Consider the following 16,206-nt stretch of genomic DNA (forward strand, 5'->3'; position numbering starts at 1 on the left):
ATACCATGATAATTCTCCTCTCAAATAAATTTTCAATTCCATAAACAATAATTTATCAATAGAAATGTACTCACATATAAACAAGTAGTACATTGAACATTTAACACTTGCTAATATCTTGAATATGCATCAACATTTAAGAACATAAGTAAACTATACATTCCATTAACATGTAGCCAGATGAACTAAGTACTCGACTCAGATACTCGGGTAACTATACCACACTAGAGGTATCATAGATGCATAACAGAGGCACCGAAGTGTAGATAGGGGCACGAATGTGCAATCAGAGGCACCAAAGTACAAATCCCGTACAAGCGCACATACTAACCCTATTGGCATGCCAATTATATCCTACGCTATTACTATGTTCAACGGGGGATTTACATGATTTCATTACTTAAATACTTTTCCATCATTCAGAGGCACTTCATTAATTTCAAACACATAAAATAAACTTATTACATTCATATCTATAATATGCAGCTCCAAGAAATGCTACTATCAATTTCTCAACTTCATATGTGTTTATTTGCAATACACCAATATATAAATAACTAATGGAATTTCACATACATACGGACAGCTAAGTAGAAAAAAATAATATAATGACAAGTAACTTACATTCACATAACAATTCATTATGAACTTACCTACGCTCACTTCCAATCTTAAAGTAGGGACTACTTTGTAATTTTCCCTTTTCTTCGATTATTGTCTTTTTTATTCAAGTCTTGACCTATAGAGTAATTAAATACAATCTATTAAATTCGCATGCATTTCACATTCAATTCAATACATATGACTCTTAACTTTTCATCATTCGTACATTTTCACTAAAATTTTACGTTTTCACTATTTAGTCCCTAAACTTAAAATCTCCAAATTTAGCAAAATTTGTCAAATACCTTGTAACAGCCCTTGTAACAGCCCGACTTTGGGCCTAGTCAGAATAGTGGTTTTGGAGCCACTGTTTCGGGGCTGGAGAAATTATTTTTAATGATATTTATGTGTTATAACATGATTATATGAGTGCATGAAAGTTTTGGTGAAATAATTTTAGCGATTTCATGCTTAATTGCAAAAAAATACTAAATCGCATAAAGGGAAAAAGTTTTGTTTTGCTAGCTAAATATGTTAAATAGCTAGAGAACCAATTTTTTGGGTGTTTAAAGTGAAACCCTAAATAGGGTGCTCGGCTGGCCAAAGAGAGAGAGTTTGAAAAGTCAAAGTTGTGGGTATTAGGTAGCTTTTTTTGGCATTAAAATAAAACAAAAAGAAAAAGATGTCATCTTTTCATCTTTCTTCCTTCCCCCACCGAAAATACCAGCAAAATAGGGGTTTTGAAAGTTAAAAATTTTAGCAACTTCCGTCCCTTGAAAGTAAGTGATTTTGATGACTTTTCTTGATGATTTTTACATTTTGGGGACCCCTAAAGCTTAATCTAGCTATTGAGGGGACTATTTTGCAAAATGGTTTGGAGTTTAGGGTTTTTCCATGAAAGCATGTGTGTTGCTAACTGAAATTTTATGGAAGAATATAAGTCTTGGTTGTGTAATAAACAACTTTTTTGAAAGGACTTTCATGGAAAACACCTAAAAGGGCCATTTTGTAAAAGTTATAAAATAGGTTGTAATTGTGTGAAATAGTGGAAATTTGGGGTTTTCATAGGAGTAATAATTGGTCGGTTAGGCTTGGATAATAAGGAAATTGTATCACCCCAAACCCGGCCTAGAAGTTTGGCTCGAATCTAGCATGTCACATTGAAGTGTTTTTCAGAAACCATGTTTCCATTAAAAACCCTTCTTAATAATTAAAAACTTGTACCCTTTTTAAACCTTGTTAGAAAACCTCAGCTGAATAACATTCTTAACAACTTTGTAAAAATCCTGGCAGTTGCGGAAGCTTAATTTAAAAACAATTGCGGTTACGTGATGTTTTGAACAACAGTAGTTGCTTTGGAAAACCGTGTTCTAATACTAGCAATTATAAGAACAATAAATAAAATTCCAAATTTGAAATCCAGAAAATTACAACGGCTTTACTACAACCCACATAAAACATTTAAAAGCAATAATCAAAACTATAACATAAATAGTGTGTGTGGCTTCCTCCGAGCCCCTCACACCCGATCCGTCTAAGGTGGAAATTACGAAAGGTTAATAAGCGGGTGAGTTTATGAAAACTCATGTGAAATCCCTACTATATAAAAGGAACAGTCGGTCATATAAAAGAATTAAAAGTTGGCTGACCCTACTTACGATTTCAATATCAATTGGGCCTTAGCCCATTTTAACAGACGATACGGATGGGCTTTAACCCATTACGAATAAGAAACATTATTAGAACTAGAATCAAAATCGAATCGAATTAGGTGACGAATCGAATCGTAATCGATGTCGGGTAATAGAATCAAAATCAAATTAGTATCGTGTAATGAATAAAAAATCAGAATGTGAATGCAATCCCAACCCAATCCACCTATAACCAACCGCTACACTCCACCGTACCAGCCCTACACTCCATGTGGGAATAGCTCAACCCACTCACCCTACACTCCACGGTTGTAGCATTCTTTGCTCGATTATTAGATGTTGTGTGAGTCACCAGATATGAATATTGTGGCGAGCCACGAGCAGATATTTGTGGCATAGCCACGAAGCGAATAATGTGGCAAAGCCACTTAGCGAATCGTGGCATAAAGCCATCGATAAGCGCATTATGTTAGGCACATAGCCATCGACTAGAGTAACATAACCGGCACATAGCCCTAGGTAAATGTGATCGACACAGAGTCGTCAATAACCATATATTGGCACATAGCCTTAGGCAAATACGTTTGGCACACAGCCATAATCAGGTTGGCACAAAGCCATATGTAGGTTGACATAAAGCCATAATCAGAAGGCTTTAAGCCATCGGTAGCTGTATCATGTTAGGCACAGAGCCATCAGCGACATAATATAGTCAGCACACAGCACCGGGTAAATATGATCGGCACTCAGTCATTGATCGGTCCACAGTCGTCTTGGGTGACCCATGCGACCTTATCAAATCAGTACGAATATACGGCTCTTAAGCCTTCGGTGGATCCACAGTCGTCAAGCAACCATGCGATCCTAATAGATCAGATCTTCCTCCGTACAAAATCCCAAAATCCCAACCCATGCAACATGTCATGTATACAGAATGTCATGCCCATATTTGAATCAAACAATCACAGTCAAGTCATTCATATACCAGCATATATTCACAATCAAATTCGTCAACCACACAGTCCAAGTTAGTCACTTGGCCACAAGGGCAAAACAGTCATTTAACACCTTAGGGGCAAAATGGTAATTTTACCCCACAAGGTATCTCAGTAATTCCACCCTACAGGGGTATTTCGGCAATTCTACCCTACAGGGGTATTTCGATAATTCTACCCTATAGGGGTATTTCGGTAATTCTACCCTACAGGGGTATTCCGGTAATTCTACCCTACAGGGGTATTTCGATAATTCTACCCTACAGGGGTATTTCGGTAATTTTATAAACAAAGGGTATTTTAGTAATTTTACAAACCAGGGGTATTTTGGTAATTTTGTAAACCAAGGGTATTTTGGTAATTTTACAAACCAGGGGCATTTTGGTAATTTTATAAACCAAGGGTATTTTAGTAATTTTACAAACCAGGGGTATTTTGGTAATTTGGTAAACTAAAGTATTCTAAATAGGGATAACAATACGAATGGCCCTAAAGCCTATTCTCGGCCCAAATGGGCCCACACGCTCGTGTGGCCCTTTTAGCCCAAATCTAGCCACAGATATGAGATTCACCTAGCCTAGTGCAATATTTACTACATAATCAAACAACTTATCCAATTGGGCCCGTAGGCTCATTGGGCCCACATGGCCCATTTCGGCCCATCGTAGCCCGAAGTAGCCATCCTACAGCTAGAGTAGTGAGAAATACACACCTGATTGGAGATTGGAGTTAATCCACGCTCCGAGCACTCTTAGACGACGCCCAGCCCAAACAAGCACGCCATAAAGCGAAAAGGATCAGCCAAGAAAGGTACCTTTACTCTTCTCATGGTTCTCTATATTTAAAGCCAGCTTCGCATCCACTCTTATGTTAGCTTCCCGATGTGGGATCCCTCAATCATCAGAGTTTAAATTCAACACCAACTCTTGCCGCCCCCTGTTAGGAAAATAAATGCTCTTTGGTTGCCATGGGATTCGAACCCATGCCTCCCCTTAAATGCTCCACACTCTACTTGCCACTAAGCCACAAGGCTTTTTGTGTCACAATTTCTCCAACAATATCCTTAAGGCCTACCTACTACACCTAGGGTTGATTCACCTTAAACTAAAATTTTTGCTAGAGTCCAGGTTTGAACCCAAGACTTTTCCAACACTTCTCAGCACACTTAACCACTAAAATAAGCCTTCATTAACGAAATTTTCACGCACAATAGAATATTATAAGCTGCCTTCAACCGCTCCCATGCTTAAGGCCCAAAACTTCTAGGCCCAAATTCAGGGTGTTACAGAAATTTGATAAAAATTAATTTTTGGGCCTAAGGGTGAAATGGTCATTTTGCGAAAGTCTGGCAGCAAAATGGTCATTTTTCCAAAAATGTGAATTTTGATTGTCCAAATTTATTTAGTGATTAAATAAGTGAACTTCATCATGTTAGATAAATAAAATCGAGATTTGGGCTTAAATCGAGAAAGTGCGTGGTTATGGACAAAAAGAGAATAATTAGCCGAAATTTCAATTGAGGTAAGTCCGTGTGATTAAATGAGCATGATATTTATGCCATTCTTATTATATTTAAAAATCTATCTTTCCATGATTGTATTAAAGTTTAGGTTGATGATATTGTATATGAGGAAGTGATGTCAAATGTAAATAACATTTATGTGTTGATTGAATGCTTAGAGATTTGATGGAATATGATATTCCATTGAAACGAGTAAATTGTATGTAAATAGTACAACTATATTGTTATTATATATGTTTAAATTGATATAGCATAAATTGCTTGGTTGTGGAAACGATTATGTTTGATGAATATTGAGATAGTAGAATTCCCATTTGAACCTTAAGAAACAATTCGGATATTCATGCCATGACATTCAGGTTATTTGTCTGCCAGTGTAAGACATGTCTGGGACATGCATTGGCCTCGAGATGTAAGCCAGTGTAAGACATGTTTGGGACATGCATCGGCTACAAGATGTGTCAGTGTAAGACCATGTCTAGGACATGGATTTGGCACGGATATGTAAGAGCTAGTGTAAGACCATGTCTAGGACATGGCGTCGGGCTCGATTTCAATAGTCAGTGTAAGACCATGTTTGGGACACGGCATCGACTTGATGGATGAGCTAGTGCAAGACCATGTTTGGGACATGGCATCGGTATTATACCCTATGTTTGAGGCTTTGTGAATATCTGATAGCTTTCTGAATGGTTCAATGGTGAGAGTTACAGTATGACCATATTGTGAGTGGTACAGGTACTTACATGAAATTGATGAGATGTGAATTCAATTCATGTTATATGATTAGTAAGGAATGAATATGAGCATGTTGAGTAACACAGATATGTATGCCAAGCTCATGAGAAATGATTTCAGTTTATGATGCACATTTGGTGAAGATGTAAATAGGTAATTCATGCCTATGAGAATGATTTTGTGATGACCTTGTGATTATAGGTCTATACTTATGATGTATTAATATGTAACCTTACCAATGTGGTGAAAATAAATTAATATGGTGTGATAAACTTAGTATCGTTAATTTACACTAAAACAGTTTTGGATAGCAGCCATAGTCCGACTTTGAAAATACACCAAAAATTGTGGAAACTGAGTTAGAGGCTGAATAAAATATGAAATTAAAGCCTATGGGTCTATTTTCACATAAAAGAAACAGTGTAAGCAAAAGAGTTTCATTTTATAAAATATTTAAATTGTTGCGAGACAGAGTTAGAATGACTTCGAAATCCCCTATTTTGATTTGATAAAATCATTGAAAATTGTACAAAAATAGTTATGTGTTATAATTTATATGCTTAGAATTTTTAATGTGTCTATTTTCAAGACAAATAGACTCATCCGAGTCCCGTATGAGATAATTAATTTTTAGTGAAGAGGGGTCAGAACTGTCAGATAGCGAAAAGGGATAAATTTAAGGAATAAAATGTACTAATTGACTGAACAAAAAATTCTGAAAATTTTATGGTAAGAAGAAATGTGAGTCTAGTTTCAGGGAAAATTATTGGAACTTAATTTGGAGTTCCGTAGCTCTAGATATAAATGATTTAGTGAATGTGATTTGAAAAAACAGCTTGACTAGAACATGAGTAAAAATGCAAATAGGGTTGTATTACAATGAGAAGCAAGTTGATAAATTGCTTATTATCTTCATACGATCTTACTAAGCTATAAAGCTTACTCCCTTCCTTTCCTTTCCTTTAGTGTTTTCAGGTTAGCTCGGGGTTGGAGATCGTTGGAGGCAGCATCACACTATCAAGTAGCTACCTTTGGAGTAATGAAGTATATATTAGAAATTTCAAGTAAGTGGCATGTATAGGGATCTAGTTAATTGACATGTATTATTTTGCTTTGGCCAAATGTGTTGGCTTATATTGAGTTATATGTATATGGCCATGAGATGTGGTTTATATTGATTATGGCTTGTAAGCCTAGCTATTCATGTCATGTCTAATGTTTATAATGTGATTATGTTTGTTTGCCCTGCATGGTTAGTAATATGACATGTGTGTTGGATGTATGCTTTATGACCAATTGAGGTGGTCATAGTTATGTAGTAATTGCATGATATAAACAGAACGTGAGAATGATTTGAACATGAGTGCTTGATGGATAAGTTGGTAACTAGAGTATAATAGTAAAAATGGTTATCAAAATGACAAGTCTTATGAATGTGAAATAAAGAATCTAGACTTGATATTTCATGAGTAGATGCATTACTTGTAAGAGGACATGTTAATGTTAAGGATATGTCTTAATAAAGAGTGTTTAATCACTAAAATGATGCCATGATTTGTGACTTTGTTGTGCATAAGGTTGTAAGAGATTATGGGTAACATGAAGGATTGGAAAATAGCCTAAGTGTTGGCCACACGGGCTGAGACACGGCTGTGTGTCTCAACCGTGTGAGGGGTACGGCCTGGAGACATGGGTGTATGGCCCGGCCGTGTGGTTCGATGTGCATGCTGACGTCATAAACAGAGAGTTACACGGCCTGAGGACATGGGCGTGCCAAAGGCACACGGGCGTGTGACCTTGTTTCATAGGAAAATTTTCTAAGTTTTCCTGAAACTTCTCAAACTTCTTAGTTTAGTCCTGAATCAATTCCGGTAATGTTTTGGGCTTCATAGACCCAAATAAGGGACAGCATGCATGTGTTTGAAAGGTTTTGAATTAAAATAGATTTTATGGCCTGATTTTTGCATGAATGTGTATGTTTAAGTCCGGTAATGCCTCGTACCCTGTTCCGGTGGTGGACATGGGTAAGAGGTGTTACCTTTACGGGTATCCGAGCATGGTTTAGTAGGTTCTCGGACTAACCTAGCACGTGTAAGAGTCTAGCTATACATGCCATAGTTTGTGATAGTGTGATGTCTCCCGGCACGAATGAGAACTCTCTTGTGTGGGCAAGGTACTCTCCAACTGAGCTACACCCGATCACATATATAATATAAAGTGCAGTTATGAAGAGTTGAAACTCGGAAAGGTACAAACAAGAATTCGTGAAATGTATATGTACATATTTGTGATATGAGGAACATAAAATAGAATGTGTACATGGTATAATGAGCTTATCTATGATTGATTGATAATCCCATGGTGTACATGATTGATTTGTTAGAGTGAATACATGTGTTTAGATAACTTACTAAAAATACAGGTAGAAAGAATGTTCATGTATACTTATTTGAATGAATATGGTTGGCAAATTCACATAGTTTAAGTGTAAGTGTTAAATTGCTTGGATTGATTTACATGTTTGTAATGATATGCATACGATGATGTGCGCAATGAAAGTACAGATTGGAATATACTTATCCATGTTTGTTGGCTCTCTTACGATGTTATATACATTACTGGTTTGATTAAATGAATGGGATATGTAAAGCTACTCAGAATTCATAGAGTGCATGTATGAGTATACTTGTCTAAATGAGATAATTGGAAAGTTGGCATAAAACGAATATGAATGTCTGTGACAGCCCCAAACTGACCCTAGTCGGGAAGTGGTTTCGAGACCACAAAACCGAGTCATAAAATTTATTTAAAATTTTATTTGCATATCTTATATGTGTGATAGTACTTGTATAAAAATTTGATGTTTTAATTTTATAGGAGGAATGTGAATTTTGCTTGAAAGGATTTAGTTGAGAGACTTGGAGAATTATGATAGGTAAATGAGTAAGGACCAAATAGTATTAAAATAGGAAAGATTGGATCTGCATGTCAAAATGCCCAATCCATGTTAAGTGGCCGGCCAAGCAAGGCTTCATCCCACCAAGTTATGTTGTTTATCATTTTATATTGGCAAGTAAAATTAAAATAGATGAGAAATAGAGATTAATAAAAGAGATAATGGAAGAGGAGTGTTCATCTTCTTCTCCATCTTGCCAAAACTGAAACTAAGGGAAGGAAATAGAGAGGTCTTCATTTATGAAGTTCGGCAACCCTTTTTGCTAGTTGGAGGTGAGTCTTAAAGTGTTGTTTAAACCTTTGTTTATACATGTTTATCCAATTGTTGCATACATTTTTAACAATGTCAAGAAACTCAAGACTACTATGGAGATTTGGAGCACTAAGCCGTACATCAAGAGTTAGGGGTAGAGGTTGTTTTCATGTTATATGGCATAAGTAGAGGTTGAAATGAGGTTGGAATTGTGAAATCATTAGTTGGGTAGCAAATGGTGCATTCGGCCACATGGGGTAAAATGGGATGTTCATCTTATTTGTTGTTTCATTCTCATGAGAAATGGGTCAAGTGTTCATGAGATAAAATTTTGTGATTTGATGAGTTAAAGGTGATAGCATAGTTGATATATATATATATATATATACATATTCGACCATCAATAAGGAGCATATGTGATGTCGAGTTGAGCTTGGTCATTCGGCCATAGATGCATATATATGTAAGCCCATTCGTAATATTACCTTAGGATTACGTATACATATAACCGACTGAAAATGAGAAATTAACAAGGGTGATTGCCGAATGCCCAAGTATGGATATGCATGTGTGATTGGACTCTTGATAGTATGGTGATTGCATAAGGTTATTAGCGAATAGCTCAAAAGCATAAAGTAGAAATATATGAATTTGTCATGTGTCTCCTATGCTATGAAATTATTAATATTTTGATATAAATATTTAGCAAGACAGTTAAACTAGTTAACTTATTGATTTAGCACAAGAAGTTAAAGGGGAGAATCAAGCAAAGGCAAGGGAAAGAGCATCGAGTAGTTGAGTTGGAACCGTTTTACCTAACACAAGGTAAGTCATTAAGCATATATTTGTTATTGATTAAATGATCGTAATATCTATGCAATTGTGTTTAATGAGATGAAATATATACGAATGTATGTGTATGAAAAGATGATATTGTTGAATGTAAAAGAGATAGTGAAAAGTGTAGAAAATTTGCTTTCGGCACTAAGTGTGCGGGCAATAAATGTGTGCGGTGACGAGAATGGCACTAAGTGTGCAAGCTGGAAATATATGGCACTAAGTATGCGAGCTCAAATTATATAGCACTATGTGTGCGAGCTGATTTTATAGCACTAAGTGTGCGAATTTGATTATATAGCACTATGTGTGCGAGCTGATTTTATAGCACTAAGTGTGAGGATTCACTATATGCTCTTGCATTACAATTGGCTTGAGTGTGCGACATTATCGAGTTAATCCGGACAGCAGATCGGGTAAGTACCTTGAGCTCATGACGAATAGGCAATATGCTCATGCTCGGGGTTGAGCTTGGTAAGCTTTAAATCTATGTGATGATTGCAATTGTATGATTATGGTGAAAATGAGTTGGTGTGTGAAAATGCCTCAAATATCTTATTGTACGGAATATGAAATGTGGATGTATGACTTGGTATGAGATTGAACCGAAAGGTCCGAGGAATTATGGTATAGTTTTGATATGGATGGAGTACCTAGCGCCGTTTATCGTTTCATGTTGTGATAATTTTATTAATGGATGGTTGATGAATGCTTATGACGTCTTGAGTTATAAACTCACTCGGTGTTTTCTTGTCACCCATTTTAGGTCTCTTGGACTCGTGTCGTTTATGCGTTCTCGGAACCGTCGTTGAAGTCATCATACCGGCTGGAAATCTTTTGGTATTGTCTTCGTAGTTAAACTAGGAGAACATTTGGCATGTATAGGCTATTTTGTTTTGTTGAATTGTGGGTTGTAAACTTTAAGCCATGCGAAAATGGCCTATGTGGTCAGTTGAGTGTGATCCTAAAACCTATAGTCACGAGCCTTAGAAACCTTAATTTTGATAAGGTGGCCATAGTTGTATTATGTATGATGAAATAGTTGGCCATGGAAGAATTATGAAATAGTCATTGTTTGCTTGATGTGAATGATGCTGCCAGAAGATAGTGAGGTGAGATGGAAAAATCACTAAAAATAGTATAAGTAGAATTAAATAGTGAATAAATTATGAAATTGAATCTATTTTCATATGGACGAAACGAAACGACCATATGAGTCGTATTTTAAGAGATATTCGAGATTTTGTGAGACAGGGCCAGAACAGTTTCTAGATCCTCTGTTTCGACTTTGAAAATTTACTATAAATTATCCAGAAACAATTAGGAGTCATTCCTTATATGCATAGATTCCCCTTTGAGTCTAGTTTCATTAGAAACAAACGGCATGATCATTGGAGCTCTGTACGAGATGATATCCAGGTCGTAATGCGCAAAGGTCAGTGTAGTCGAACTCTGAAACAGGGGTGACTTTAACTAATAAACTGTACTAATTGGCTCGACCAAAATTCTAGAAAAAATGTGTAGATGGGATTATGAGTCTAGTTTCAGGAAAATTGACGGAATTGATTTTCGAGTTCTGGAACTCGAGATATGACTTTAAGGTGACAGTGATGCAGTTAACTAGCTCGCCTGGGAAGTAAATCAAATATTTCGAGAGAGACAAATAAAGGGAAGTAAGCCGGTAACACCACGTGGTCAAATCCGGTGACGGTCACGGGTTTGGGGTGTTACAATGTCGGTCTGTCTAAAATGAATGATATGATTTTGATGATGTTGCTATGATGGTGAAAGTTGTGTTACATGTGTATGTATATGAGAGTCGAGTCAGAGGCCCTACGACCTCACCCCCTTACCAGAGTGGTGTATTGTGATGGAATTTCACGAGATTTGCGCTGAATAAATTCACAAGTATGAAACCAAAGAGTTCAGTGGAGAAATATCTATAAACACGATTAGAGATTGAGAATGAGTTGATAAGTAAGCCAGAGCTAGAAAATTATTAGGTTGACATAAAGATTATGTGAATTATGCACTGTCACAGTTAGAGAAGAAATGTACTTTGGTAAATCGAATTACTCAAGTACGAGGTTGAGAAAGTGTAATGATATGGGATTTGTGATGACAGAAATAGTTAGAGGAATAATATTTGAAACCTGGGATGTCTGAGTATGGAAGTCATAGTGAGTAGATGATGATTGTCTCTCTTGATATATTTTAAGATATGGTTGTTCTCAAAAGTATTATAGTGGCTATCTATCTTCTGATGAAATTCTTGTTATATGAGAATGTTATCTGATATCTATCTTGGAATATTTTCAAGGCCGGAACAGGGTACGAGGCATTACCAGACTTAACCATACACATAGACGAAAACCGGGCCATAAAATTTCATTTAATTCAAAACTTTTCGAACACATGCATAGACTCATATTTAAAGAAATATAAGGTGGCATAAATGAGCACTTACACATCCATAATCATGCAATAACATATCATTTACTTTAAACATATTTGCTTACCATTCGGTATATAACATACATTCTTACATTAACTAGAACTAGACATGCTAAATCTTATTCTCATTTTATACCATCATAATGTAGTTATCAATTTGTCCATTAAACATTCATATTCAAGGCAACATTACTCATTTCCATTTAATTCATGATCCATTGGCCTGCATTTAACTTACCTGATGTATTACCAATCATGCATAACAAACAAAGCTAACTATATCATCACATCAAAATATAGGACATGGCATGATTAATTAAACTTATAAACCATAATGAATAGGGACCACATCTCATGATCATATACGATAACTCAATGCAGACTGATACGTATGGTCAAAGTCATAATAATACATATCACAAAACAACTTCCTATACATGCCACTCACTTGATATTTCTAATATTTAAATTAATTCTCCCAAAAATGATAGTTTGATAGTGTGATTTTGCCTCCGACGATCTCCAACCCTGAGCCGACCTGCAAATACTAAAGAAATCGAGAGGATGGGTAAGCTTTACACTTAGTAAGTCCATATGAAATTAGTAAGCAATTACTAACATGCTTTTCAAGATAAAACACTATAATTGTACAATTACACATGTTCAGGTTAAGTTGTTTTATCAAGTTACAGTTACTAAATCATTCATATTTGGAGCTACAAAACTCCAAATTTATTTTCGTTACTTTTCCTTGCTCTATCATTAAAAATATAGCCTAATTAGCACTCACATTATTCAAATTGACCCAAAATCATATTTTGGCAAAATTACAATTTTGCCCCTAAACTTTGTGAAAATTACATTTTTACCCCTAGGCTCGTAAATTAAACTTCATCCTATTTTCTTATGTTTTATGACATTCTAATAATTTTTCCCTTCTATAGCAACATCAAATTCACACTCTAACATGTACTTATGAACATTAGGTATTTTTACCGATTATGTCGTTTTACTCGTTTTCACATAAAATCGCTTAGTAAAAGTTGTTAACACAATTTCAAGCTTCATATTCTACCATAAAACATTAAAATAAATAGATTTCACCTATGGGTATTTTTCCAAATATAAACCCTAGGTTAAATTATTGCTAGAATAAGCTTAACCAAGTTACCTGGATTTCAAAACTGTAAAGAACTTTAAAAACGGGGCTAAGGAGCACTTACAATCGACCTTGGGAGTTTGAACAAACCTTAACCATGGTTGTTGCTGGTAGAAACGGTTGAATGAAGAAGATGATAGCTAATTTGGCTTATTTCCCTTTTTTATTCTTTTAATTATTGGTTTACCAAAATACCCCTAACTTAAAAATATTTTATTACACCCATTTCATGTCTATTTTTGTCCAGCAATTAACCAATGGTCTAATTACCATTTAAGGACCCTCAATTTAAAATTTCATAACAACTGGACACCTCTAGTATGTAGAACTCAACTTTTTCACTTTTTACGATTTAGTCCTTTTGACTAAATTAAGTGCCCGAATGTCAAAATTTTCGAACGAAATTTTCAAGAAATTATTTCGTGAAATCGTAAACCATAAAAATATAATAAAAAATAAAATTTTCATCATCGAATTTGTGGTCCCGAAACCACTGTTCCGACTAGGCCCAAAATCAGGGTGTTACACACGGCTTGGAGACATGGGTGTGTGGCTCGGCTGTATGGTTCGATGTGCATGCTGATGTCATATACAGAGAGTTACACGACTTAAGGACACGGGCGTGCCAAAGGCACACAAGCGTGACCCTATATCCACATAGGCGTGTGACCCTATTTCATGGGAAAATTTTTTAAGTTTTCCTGAAACTTCTCAAAGTTCTCGGTTTAGTCTCGAATCTATTCCGATGAATGTTTTGGGCTTCGTAGACCCAAATAAGGGACGAAATGCATGTGTTTGATAGGTTTTGAATTAAAAGAGATTTTATGGCCCGGTTTTTGCATGAATGTGTATGTTTAAGTTCGGTAATACCTCGTACCCTGTTCCGACGACGGACTTGGGTAAGGGGTGTTACACTCCTAGCTCGTATCTGTCGCCAAACTAGGGTTAAAGGCATTACTAGACAAATCGTAATATTTAACATTCATTTCATAATCATCAAAGCATCAGAGATCAACATCAATATAGAGTCCCTTATCTAAGTCATCGAGACCTTAAACATGCTTTAGAAAGGGGTTGGGACTAAACCAAACATATACAGAAATTTCTCCAAAATCTAAACATTTTTCAAACAAGTACAGGTCACACGCCTGTGTGAACAGGCCATGTGCCTCACACGGCTTTAGACATGCCCATATGTCTAGACCGTGTCAAAACAGGGCATACAGACTGACTTGTTCACACGGCCGCAAGACGTGCCTGTGTGCTTTGGCCATGGTCGAAACTCACTCGGGCCACACGGCTAGCCACACGCCCGTGTGCCTTAGCTGTACTTAAGCCTGACTTACAATTGTAGGGTACCCCAGAGGACACACGACCGTGCAACATAGCCATGTGTCACACACGGCTGAGACACACGCCCTTGTCTCTGAACGTGTGGACAAAAATAGGCCATTTAAATAGCCAAGTTGCTACCCCAATTGGGTCAAACCTACAAGCACCAAACCAAACATATTTGCACAACATTTTATGAACAATTCACAACCAAAACATAATCCATTCATGACATAACATTGACAACCAAATTTCTATCTTACTACATCAACAAATCATAACAAATCTAAAATAAAATCATACCAAACATATGTTTCAATTTCATGATCAAAACTTATGGATAACCATAGCTAACACATGCCAAAAGTTGACCAATCTTACCATTTCTTATATTCATACATAAACACACCAAATATATAATATTACCTCATAATTCATACACCAAAACCATATCATAATCACATCCATACCAAGCCATATCACATGGCTATATATATACAATCACAAAACATAATCTAAACACTTCTAACCTATACATGCCATACTTTAATACATGCATTTTCAAAGTACCAAAATAAGGTTCGATAGTGTGGTGACGATCCTCGATAATCCCCTAGCTCATAGTAGCTTCGATATCTATAAAACAATGCAAACATATACAAAGTAAGGTTTCAAAAGCTTAGTAAGCCATTTACAGTTAAACTTATCATTTAAAGCATAATAACATCATCAATTTAGTTATACTTTGGAGCCAAATACCAACACAAACCTCATATTCATATACTTAGATCATAGATCATCATTTGCACATATACTTACCTTTCATTTTCAAATATAGTACACAATTCGAACATACCTGAATCAGATATATATTCACTTATTCATTCATTTTCTCGGAATGCCTGTTTGAACCGTTCGGAAACATAAGGATACGCGGATAGCTCAGAAAGCATATACAATGCCAACGTCCCAGACGTGGTCATACATGTAATCAAACATCGATGCCATTGTCCCAGATAAGGTCTTACATGAAATCAGATAAGATGCCAATGTCCCAGACATGGTCTTACACTCAAAATAGAAGTCGATGCCAACGTCCCAGACGTGGTCTTCCACGATAACACAAGTCGAAAATCTTATATCATGACATATGTATCCTAACTATTCCTATGGTTCTTACGGGGCTTTTCGGACGTCAGAACTTTGTCAATACTTTTTCGAACAACACATATTTAGCTCGAACATTCATTCATCACAATTCAATATCACATGAAACATAAGAATTCAATTCAAACATATTTAATGTATATTGACTTACCTCGTATGGATTCAAATGAATGAAGTTTGTTCCTCGACAACTTTTGACTTTTCCCGATCTAACTCTGTTTTCTTTAATTCTTGATCTATATAAATTCAAATTTAACTTATTCAATCACACATTCATTCAAAACAATTCACAAACACACATTTAGGACATTCTGTAAACTAGCCCTCACATTTTCACAATTGACACTTTAGTCCTTAATTCACAAAATCGCAAAATACACATAATTTGCATATACTCATGTTGGTCAAATATTTATAAGGTTCATATAAGTCCATATAGTTCATTTATTTCACATTTTAGTCCCTCAATTTAAAATTTTCACAATTTAGCCCATTTTACACAAAATCGTCAAAATCCAAAGACAAAACATATAAACCCA

The sequence above is a fragment of the Gossypium arboreum genome, chromosome 1, assembly GCF_025698485.1.
Source record: "Gossypium arboreum isolate Shixiya-1 chromosome 1, ASM2569848v2, whole genome shotgun sequence".
In the NCBI taxonomy this organism is placed as follows: domain Eukaryota; kingdom Viridiplantae; phylum Streptophyta; class Magnoliopsida; order Malvales; family Malvaceae; genus Gossypium; species Gossypium arboreum.